Here is a 12462-nt window from a genome sequence, read left to right as displayed (position 1 = left end):
AAGTCTATTTGGCACCCATAGAGTCTAAATCCTGGATCTGCCACTGGTTGTTCATGATTATGATTATAAATCAAATTGAGACGTTTTTTTTTTAAAAGTTGAAGTCAGAATTCTCTATTATATGAGTATATATGTAAGTTGAAGTCGACCAAATTATAATTACCTATTTACCGCACTATTAAATGTCAAAATCGATATTTAAAATATCAAATCATATTAAATTTATTTTATATAATAATAAAATTACTATTTTTAAAAATAAAAAATTAAAATTAATGAACCAAAATTTTCATTCCGTAAAATACCCACACCCCTAGTGTTGGCTATAGCCGCCTAATTTAGTAAGTTCAAAAGTAAACTCATTTTATTGTTGACTTTGTTACCATTCATGTCTATTAATATTATTTTTTTTTAAAAGATGCAATAAATTCATTTTAGTGGTGTAGAAGTCTAATTTTGATCCAAACATTTTCGTTTAGTTATTCAAATATTTCCATAAAACTTAAAGCTAATATATTTTAGTTCTGAATATATGATAGACACATAACTTTTTATCAATTATTTTTAATAATGTAGATTTAAGACGCCTAATTTTAGATCAATTGTTTCTAGTGATATAGATTGTAAACGTCCATATAATTTGGACTAGCTTAGTCCCATAAATTAATTTTAAAAAAATTGGTCCCATAAATTAAGTGCTAAAATACGATAGACCAAACTCAAGATTAATATTCAAGAATAAATATTTGTTTAGTTTAGTTTCGATTTTGACTTTTTTTTTTAAAAAAAAGTTTAAAATCAAACCAAAGAAATATTATGATTATTGTTTTTTTTCTTTTCAATATCAAACTAAAGCACTAAAAAAAATTCTCGATTTGATTTGGTTTATCAATTTGATGGATTTTTTTCCTTCTTTGAACACCCCCTGAAACGCTATTCTAACAATGAACAGGGTGGAATCATATTTTACACGAGACATAATAATTATTATAAGGAAAAATCTTTTTGGCCAGAATGATATTTTATCTATGTTATTTTACCTTTTAAAACATTTTTACCCTTTTAACTTTAATATCTTTTAACTAAAAAATGAAAAAAAAGATCAGTTTGTTTTAAAATTAAAAAAATATTATAATTTTTTTAATTTTCTAGCCAAATTCTGGCCAAATTAATAGGTCATTTAGCACTTCCGATTATATAATTAACCTAAAAAGGCATACCACTTAATTATGATAGGATGATGACTAATTAATGTTCTTATAAAAGTTAGGGAAAATGGTTTGAAAAATACTCCAATGTTGGCCGAAATTGTTGTTATGATATCAAACTTTATGGAGGACCTTTTACCCCTGTACTATTTAATAGTGTATTTTAAAGGCATGTATGTGTCCACGTGGACACATTATTATTTATAATTATGAAATATTTATGATGTCCACGTGGGCACATATATACCTTTAAAATACACTATTAAATAGTGCAGGGGGTAAAAGGTCCTTTTCAAAGTTTGATATCGTTACAACAATTTCGATCAAAATTCGGTTATATTTCAAACCCTATTTCCTAAAAGTTACTTCTCTTGATTTCATTTAAACTCATTGAATCGTTTCGTAATACATATGACCCCTTTATATAAAAAAAAATTAATGTTTTATATGATATCAGAGTCTATATAATTTTAATGAGTACAATCAATTTTTGTTTTCACTACATCAAAACAATACTTTTTCTTCTTGTCATCTTCTCTGCTTTCTTTTAGGATAACATTTTATGTCACTTTCTTTTTTATTTTTATAATATCTCATTTGTTCAATATTCGTTTTAATTCCTCAGTTCGATTAAATAAAATTTGCACTAAGTAAAGCATATTAAAAGGGAAAATATTCCCTATGTACAATAAATGTTTTCATTCCCTAGATTGGTAAACAATTAAAATTTATTGCTAATTTTAATCAATGATGAATTAGCGATAAACTAGTAAAAAAAATGGGATAAGGCATGAGTATTCCCTCTCCCAAATTATATCTGAGACTAGTTAACTAATCCGCGCTTTGCGCGACCAATTAAAATCTTATAAATTTTATGAAATAACCAATTAAAATCTTATAAATTTATGAAATAATATTTTTCTTTGAATATCTATATACAAAAAAAATTCAATTAATAAATAAATTTAATTAATTTGATAATGATCACGTATTCAAATTCTCTTCACAATTGTGCAGTTCTAAAGTATTCAAATATTTTAACAACAGTTTTTAGATATTTAGTTGTATGTATACATTCAACATTTTCTTTTATTTTGAGAAATATTATTACTTTATTTGAGTTCAATCTTTAATATAATTATATGATGCGGATAATATTGTGTTTTGCTATTAAGTATGTTTTAAAAAAACATCATAATTCATTGCATATAATTATGGTTAAAATACTTTACATTCTGTGCAAATTGACTTCGTTTGACACCAAAAAAGAACAAAAGAAGTCATAACACAATTGTGATTATTGGATAATTTTTTACTAAAATAGGTGGTCACAAATGAGGTGGAAATAATGCTCGTTTGGATTGACTTTTATCGTTGGACTTATAAGTCATGGCTTTTGACTTATTTTTATCACTTTAGTTTAAATCAAGTTCTTCTAAGTACTTTTTTAAATTTACCTAAACACTCCAAAAATGCTTAAAAGCACTTAAAATAAGTTAATTCAAATAGTTATTATTTTCGTCACTAATACTCATTTTTCAGTGATTTCATATAAACCAAAAAATAAAATAACTAATTGATTATTTTATCATAATTTTTTTTAATTAAAGCAGAATGTAATACAAACGAACTATACTATATATTAGAGATACATATCATATGCATGCATTCAAAGAAAAGAATAGTTGAAAAAGAGGTTGACTCTAACAACATAATGTACCATAAACCACAATAATATTCATTAGAAATTATAATTAGGTAAAGGGTTGTTGTGGTTTCCTTTATTTTATTTTATTTTTTTAATAATAAGAAGATGGAAAAGGAATAGTAAGAAAAGTTCAATAATGGAGAAAAAACATAAATAATTTTCCAGGACAATAGAGAAGTGTCTTATTACCTTGCTTTTTTTTTTTTTTTTTTTAATTGTTATTGTTGTTGTTGTTGTTGCTGTTGTTGTTGTTGTTGTTGTTGCTACTGCTGTTGTTGTTATTATTATTATTATTATTATTATTGTTGTTGTTGTTATTATTATTGCTATTATTATTATTATTATTATTATTATTATTATTATTACTTTTATAATTATTATTATTGTTGTTGTTGTTGTTATTATTATTATTGTTATTATTATTATTATTATTATTAATATTATTATTGTTGTTGTCGTCGTCGTTGTTGTTGTTGTTGTTGTTGTCGTCGTTGTTGTTGTCGTCCTTGTTGTCGTCGTTGTCATCGTCGTTGTCGTTGTCGTCGTCGCCGTCGTTGTCGTCGTCGTTGTTGTCGTTGTTGTTTTTTATTATTATTATTATTATTATTATTATTATTATTATTGTTATTGTTATTATTATTATTATTATTATTATTATTATTGTTGTTGTTGTTGTTGTTGTTGTTGTTATTATTATTATTGTTGTTGTTGTTGTTGTTGTTGTTGTTATTATTATTATTATTGTTGTTGTTGTTGTTGTTATTATTATTATTATTGTTATTATTATTGTTGTTGTTGTTGTTATTATTATTACTAGTATTCGTACCTGCGCGTTGCGTGGATATTTTAAAATTAAAAATAATTTATAAAATTTTATTGTTCACTTATTAATTTATTTTTAAAAGTAATTATAATAATACATTATTATTATTAATAGGATCATAGTAACTTAAATTAGTACATAACTTTATTTGTTATAATATTATTGTAATAGCTTCAAGTACGTTTTTAGTTTATTTTACATATGTATAATTCAAAACCACAATTTTTTTTAAAAAAATTTATTGACTTTAATTCGATTTAAACTATTAATGGACAATTTAATTAACTTACAATAATTAATAATTATGTAGTATTTGTAAAAACATGAAAACAAAATTTAGTACAAAATTAATGAATGCATTTTATATTTATTTAAATTAATTAAATACACATAGTGAAGCAATTGCTTGATTTTATATATAAGTGATTATTCAATAAAGAATTTTGATAACTTATATTTTATTTATGCACTATAAATAGCTGAACAAACTATACACAATAAATAAAAGAAACAGAAAAATGTTATATAAAATTGTAATTTATTTTACAATAAAAAGTAGTTAAACGATCCTAGTTACAATATCTGAATATATTTTATTTTATTTATTTAAAAAAAAATAAAACACATTAGATATATATAAATAATAAAAATAATGTGTCTACAGCACGAAAAATAAAAACACTTTTTAAAATTATGTGATATGCTTAATAAGATTTCGAGCTTGTTGTTAAATTCATAGTTACTTATCAAACGAAAACAACAGGAATATAGAGAATAGCATGAATTCTATATTGAATTTTTCTTCCTTCAAAATATGTGATTTTTTATAACTCTTTTTTTCATTTCCTTAAATATTCGAAAACAACAGGAATATAGAGAATAGCATGAATTCTATATTTAATTTTTCTTCCTTCAAAATATGTGATTTTTTATAACTCTTTTTTTCATTTCCTTAAATATTCTCTCATCACACATTACTTGTCTTAATATTAGTATCAATGTTTATAAATTTTAAATCATAGAGTTACAACTATAAATTTTCAAAAAGTGTTCCTATGATATTACTTTAGATAGTATTTTAGGAAAAAAGATTAGTATATCCACTTTCAATTAAAAATATTATATCATGAAGACAATTTCTTATTAAAATCGTAGAAAATACAATCATATGCTATACTTGATTGATAAAAGATATTTTAATCCTCTTTCTATGTTTAAATAAGTGGAAATATTCATCTCAATTTCAACCAAAATGTCTAATGATCTCTTGGGAATTATTTATGTTTTGCTTTTATGTAGAATTTACGAAAGGGACAATAATGGTGAGAACCTACCTATATTTTTCTATGTTGCATTTTTACGATTTCACATAAAGTATGTTTAATATGCTATTGAATAAAATTTTGTAACTTATATTGTCTTAATTTAAATTATTAAAAGAATATGTTAATTATTTTAATGGGAAAAACTTATAAAATAACATCAACTTCTATCAATATAAAGTTACACGGTTAAATCCATATATATTTGAATTTTTAATTTATTTCATCATAATTAATTAAATACATGATTTATCTTTTATTTGCAATTCATTTTTTTTATTTCTTTTTAATTTATTTTTTTAACTTCTATCAATCTAACTATTAGAGTTATATTTTTTTCAACCATGCATATGTATTGCACATAAATCAATGTAGATATAGATCATATTCAAAATCCATATTTTATTATATTATTTATTTATCATATTCAAAAGATATACATCAAATTTAACTAATCTCTTTATTTATCTTGTCTTAATTTAAATTAAGAAAATAATATGGAGATTTTACATACACTATTTTATTTATGAAATCAAATAAAACATTAAATAAATGCATAATAAATAAGAAAAATTGATAAATTACAATTTTTAATAGTCCATGCCCTCCAACTTCCCTCTCTCTTATCTTCCTAATCATGCCTTCATGCAATTGTTGCTCCACTAGTCCTTATCCATCATAATTATAGTGGTCATTGACTGCCTTCATGCAATTGTTGCTCCACTAGTCCTTATCCATCATAATTATAGTGGTCATTGACTTCACCTTTATTTTTTCTGTGATAGCTTTTTAAAAATTCAACATAAATAGTTTGATTTGAGATGTGTACTTGTGTGTTGCGTGAACAAATTAAATATTAAATAAATGCATAATAAATAAGAAAAGTTGATAAAATTACAATTTTTAATAGTCCATGCCCTCCAACTACCCTCTCTCTTATCTTCCTAATCATGCCTTCATGCAATTATTGTTGCTCCACTGATCCTTATCCATCATAATTATAGTGGTCATTGACTTCATCTTTATTTTTTCTGTGATAGTGTTTTAAAAATTCAACATAAATAGTTTGATTTGATATGTGTACTTGTGTTGCGTGAACAAATAAAATATTAAATAAATTCATAATAAATAAAAAAAATTGATAAATTACAATTTTTAATAGTCCATGCTCTCCAACTTCCCTCTCTCTTATCTTCCTAATCATGCCTTCATGCAATTGTTGCTCCACTAATCCTTATCCATCATAATTATAGTGGTCATTGACTTCATCTTTATTTTTTCTGTGATAGCTTTTTAAAAATTCAACATAAATGATTTGATTTGATATGTGTACTTGTGTGTTGCGTGAACAAACTAAATATTAAATAAATGCATAATAAATAAGAAAAGTTGATAAAATTACAATTTTTAATAGTATATGCCCTCCAACTACCCTCTCTCTTATCTGCCTAATAATCATGCCTTTATGCAATTATTATTGCTCCACTGATCCTTATCCATCATAATTATAGTGGTCATTGACTTCATCTGGTCATTGATGTCATCTTTATTTTTTCTGTGATAGTGTTTTAAAAATTCAACATAAATAGTTTGATTTGATATGTGTATTCATGTGTTGCGTAAATATTTTTAAATGTTATAAATTATAAATTAAAATTAATTTATAAAATTCAATATTCACTTGTTAATTTATGGATTGTTTTGTCGTATACTTTAATTATTAGAATTAATAAAATGAAGAGCAAGCAAGTCGAGTGTCTAGAGCGCCATCATCAATTTATTGTCCATTCATATTATACCTACAAAAGAGTGAGAATAAATTTCTTTTAAAAGTGAATAACTTTTTTTAACAAAATACATGATAAGAAAAGAAATAGTAAATACGAAATGAGTTTTATATTACTATCGCATTCAAATAGGTACTAACAGGGTGATTGACTTGATCAACTTCTCTTTTCAAGAGTCGTTCAATATCCGGAAACATAAAAAATAATATAATAGTAGATGAATAAAATTTCAGTTACAATTAATCTTTTCACTAATAGCATAATATTTATAAATCAAAATAATTTTAAGTGGTCTAAAATCAATTTAGACACAGAGCTTTGAAACACACCTAAAGGATAATAAAATCCTTGCTTCTAACTTCTGATGGAATTTTGATTTTTGGTAGGATAAAACTGCTTTCATGTAACCTACAACGCCAAAAAAAAAAAAAAAAACACAAAACTCAACCCATTATCTAAAATTATGAGAATGCCCCATAGATATTGAATTTGGGCAATCATGGAGAAAAAAATTTCAAAATGATTTTTATGGAATTAAAATTTATGGATATAATCATGATTATTAAGCTTTATCCACAATCATGCATATGGGTCTAAACATCATTTTTTTAGACTTTGATGTGACTTTGTTAATTTATCTATTGTCCGTCAAATTTATTGATATTATGTATAAGCAACACATGATGTTATTAAATTAAGCAATGAAACATCATAATCAATGTCACATTACAGAAATAAAAATAACAATTCAAAATATATATCCTTAGATCTCAAATATTGATTCAAAATAGAAGTGAACAAACACAAAAATAAACCCCCCCAAAAAGCTGAAACAAATGTATATAAAAAAAGGTTTGACAAATGGTACCTGATTAGAAAATCAGTGTAACACAAAGAACTGATAAATTCAATACATATTGAGAAAACTTATTAATTGAACTGGTACTTTGCAAACTGATTAATAGAATTGAACTCATGGCTTCTTATCTGCAAGTATGTAAATTTAAAAAATTGTGGATAACTACACGCAACAGTTATTTTAGATAATTAGTATTTTTTCTGTTGTTTTTTTTTTTCGTTTTGCAATTTTAATTTTTAGTTTTAGATTCTAAATTAATTTTGATAATTCGTAAATTATATTAATCTCTTATATAGATATATAGATATTATATAAATGATGAGTTTTAAAAGAAACTTCCAAACGTGGGTTTATAATTTGGAGATATGTAATTAGATGTTAATTTTAAATAATAAAGTTTAATTAATTTAAAATATTTATCCACAAAAAAGGGAATCTCTCACAGACACGCACACACGTTACATTCTATATTTAAAATAATTTTAAAAATAAAAAGTAATTTATTATTTTATTTAGTAAATTTATATTTTATTATTTTTATCATAATAATATTATGATATTACTATTAGTAACAGTATTGAATTAAATAGTTTTTGAAGAATCTAAAATTTATATGTTTGTTTAATATTTTGTTTTTCTTTAAAAATTACGTATTTTACAAACGGTTTTTTTTTTTTAAAAAAAAAAAACTGTTTCAATTCAGTTTATTAGTAATTTTCATTTTTTTTAGTGTTTAGCAATTTTATTATTATTTTCAGATTTTAAATTTGATTTTAATAATTTATAATTTATAAATTCTAGAAAATTTATGGTGCTAACATGTGACACTTTTTCTTCTCCTATTATATGTAGATAGATTATTATTATTATTGTTATTATTATTATTATGTAATGACCCGGAAAATCATTTTTGGAAATTCTGAACTATTCGTTTAACTTTAGTTAATTAGTTGATGGATAATTATAGATAATTGACTTAATTGATAGTTAGTGCACTAAAATAATAATTTATTTAAGACCTTATACTATTTGACCGCGACACTATTAGCAGAGAGAAAGTTGACGGCGGCTTCAGGTGAATGTTTCTCAATTTCGTTCCAGTAACTTTAATTATATGTAGAAGTTTGAATTAATGAATCATTAGCTGTGGTAGGTAGTATCTTTGTTGTCATTATTATATTATAATTGAAATTGAAAGAGAATTAAAAAGTGAGAAAGTTGTCATTGTAGACATGAAAAATATTTTTTTTTTAAAAAGGGAGGAAGGTCATGAGATTGTAATGATGGGGAGTGATTATTTATATATATAAATTGAGTGATGTTGTGAAAATTTTGATTGGAAAAATTTGGAACAACAATTATGACCAATAACTATACGTTAAAGTTGGAATCGTGTCCTGGGTGTTCTAATTATTTGGAATATTTTAGGGTGCATGAAATATGGATAATGTTGACTATAGTAAGTTGACGTGTTATTGTTTCATAAGTTCTTAATAATTTTCTTATGATATTTGGAGAAATTAGAATTTAACCCTACGCTTGAAATTTGAAAAATATGAGAGTTGACATGTTAATTGGTACCAAGATATAAGAACTTGATTTTAGGTTTGGGTGAGCTCTTGGGTCTAGTTGGACATAGAGTAATATGAGTGTTGTTAGTTTCGAAATCTTATCGTGGTCATTTATTTGAATAGATTGTATTGATTTGGAAGTCCAACGAAAGGGAAAGGCTCAAGTCCCGGAGTGATTGTTCGACTATTTGAGGCAAGTGAATTTCTAAACCCTTGTTAAATGTATGAAATTCATGTATTTCCTTGTAATATGTGTTTGGGGTAATGAGACTTGGTGATGGGTTGACTTGTCCACATTGATTAATTCTAATGATGGAAAAGGGGTAATAAAAAGGCAATGTGATTAATTGTTTGTGTGATGTGTTGAGAATGATTTGAAAGGCTTGTTGAATCATTGTTGATGTTGTATCATGATTGTGTTGTTGTGAATTGTGCAATGTTATGAAAATGGTCATCTCCTCATTATTTGTGTGAACATGTCATTTGCATTGTTCTGAGACATGGTTGTGACAAGTGTTAAGTGAATTGAGAAAGAATAAGAAAATTAAAGAGGATGTACCATTTCGAGTGACGTATCGCGCGCCGCGATGGATACAATATTTCGAGGGACGTATCGCGTGCCGTGATGGATACTATATTTCGAGGGACGTATCGCGTGTCGCGATGGTTACTATTATCGAGGGTCGTATCGTGCGCCGCGATGGATGCATGGACAGATATGTCCCCCATGGGTTTCGGATTGAGAGACAATGGGTGTGTATCACTAGGTCAGACATGCATCACTATACTTGACATTGCATTCCATTGCATTGCACATATTTATCATTAGTGAACTTGATATTGTGTTTTGCTAATCTTGTGAGTGCCTTTCTGTGGAACTTTGTTTGATGAATATTGAGCTTATTGTTGAGGATATGTAATTGTTAGTGTTGTTATTGAGCTGTGTGCTATGTGAATTATGAATTGTTAGGTTGGACTGGTTTTATGCAGGTTGTGATTGATGAATATTGAGCTTGTTGTTGAGAATATGTGATTGTTAGAATGTTGTTGTTGAGAGATGTGCTTGTAAATTGTGAACTGTTCGGTTGGGTTGGTGTTATGCAAGTTGTACTTATGGAGGTTCGGTTGGGGTGTAAGGAGTACCCATATTCTATCCCCTTAGTTTGTGTTTAGAGGTTTACTTGCTGAGTACCGTGTTGTTTGGTGCTCATCCCTTGCTCCTACAATTTTTTTTTTGTAGATTACGAGCCTGGATTTTTGTGATACTTTTCATTCTCTTATTTTCCGATGCTTCTTGGAGATTTGTGAGGTAGTTGTTTGTCATCTCAGTGGATTTTCTTACTCCTATTTATGATCATGTTCTATTCTAGAAACAAGGTCATTTGAGACTTGTGTTTTTCTTTTGAATCATGTAATACTTTAGAGACTTGTACATGTGACAACTAGGTTTTGGGGTATCTTTTTTAGTTGATTATAAATTTCCACGTTTTATCGTAAAGGCTGAGTTTTAGGCTGACTTGTCTTGGTGGGATAAGACGAGTGTCATCACGTCCATTTTTGGGTCGTGACAAAATGATATCAAAGCCTCAGGTTCATCGATCTCACGGGTATACAAGCCGAGTCTAAGTAGAGTCTCGAGGATCGGTACAGAGACGTCTGTACTTATCTTTGAGAGGCTATAGTGACTTTTAGGAAAAATCTTCACTTCTTTGATCCCTATTATGCGTAGTTGGTCCGATTTTGATTTTTATCACTTCGTTCCATTCTCTCTCACTTATGTGATGACTTATGCATAGTTCTTCATGTGAGTATTTGGTGTGTTGTGTATGTCTTGGATGTTAGATTTGTTACAAACGTGGAAGTGATAGACTTATGGGAATGATGTGTTGTCAGATTCTGCATGTTCAATGATTCAAATAGATTGAGTTAGGTGATGACTTGATGAAACAATTTGAGGATATTTGGATGATTAGGTTGAACATTGGTTTAAGGGACTTAATGAACGTCTTATATTTTTTTAAGGCTAATCATCTAGTAAATGGAATAGTACTTGTGTGGTATAGGCAATATCTTGATAAGTTCGATAATTAAAAGTGGAATGATTAAAAGGATGGAAAGGTAATAAACAATGTGACTTTGGAAATTACAGTTAATAAAGTTGTATATGTATGTGTTGTTTAGTGTATGATGAGAATGATGTTGTATAAATCGAGGTCAAAATTTTTACGACGATTTGATAGATTGAGTGTATATTTAAGAGGGTCATGATACGACTACTACAACGATATCGATGCTTACTTGGTTGAAGTTATAGAGCGTGTTACTTCTGTTTATATAGTTTGGGCTAAAGAGGGGACGAAATCGGTAATGTGTTGTATTTATTTAATAGGTAGAAATGTGCAGGATATTTGAGTACAATCTTCTCGATAGGTATGATGTGTTCTAGTGGTGGATCTAATGAACTTTCACGAGGTGGTACTAGTGTTATATGAAAACGGATATGTCGATGGTAAGTGTGAATACTAACTACTTAAGGAGTTATTAATTATATCAGATGCTCATATAATAAGATTCGATGTTGCATTCAAATTTGAGAAACCAACTAGTTTGTTACTACCGACTCTTGGGTTAAGCATTGTTTATAAGGAAGGTTTTAGTGGTGGATCTTTGGTACGATATTAATGTGTTTAGGTTGTGAAGTGTATCCTTAGGATTCTAAATGAGTAGTGCTGATTTTATCATAAGCTCCAAGGAATGGATTAATATTTGAATGACAAGCTTATATGTAAACGAAGTCCCAACGAGTATACTTGGCCTGAAGGCAATTGAAGATTTTAGTAAGAAAGTGTGTATAAAATTAAGTTAGTCCTTTGAATTTGATTGGTATAGCTGGGTTTGAGATGTCATGTCGATGACAAGGGTGACTTCGTGGTGATGACAAGGGCTAACCGAGTATAATGGTAATAAAAGTTTGTGATGGAATTTGATTGAGATGCAACTATATGATAAGGATTATTGATTAACAATTTTTTGTATTGTAATGACGTCTTACGAGTATCTAAGGTTGTGATTTGCTAATATTTGGTGAGTAAAGTGGTCATAGAAAAAGTGGTAGGAGGTGTTGGGACACCGCTCGAATAGAATTGAAATGAGCTAGAGTCATAAATGGAGAGAACTAGTGGAA

The sequence above is a fragment of the Solanum stenotomum genome, chromosome 10, assembly GCF_019186545.1.
Source record: "Solanum stenotomum isolate F172 chromosome 10, ASM1918654v1, whole genome shotgun sequence".
NCBI classification, from domain to species: Eukaryota; Viridiplantae; Streptophyta; class Magnoliopsida; order Solanales; family Solanaceae; genus Solanum; species Solanum stenotomum.
Note: the sequence above shows the minus strand (reverse complement) of the source record.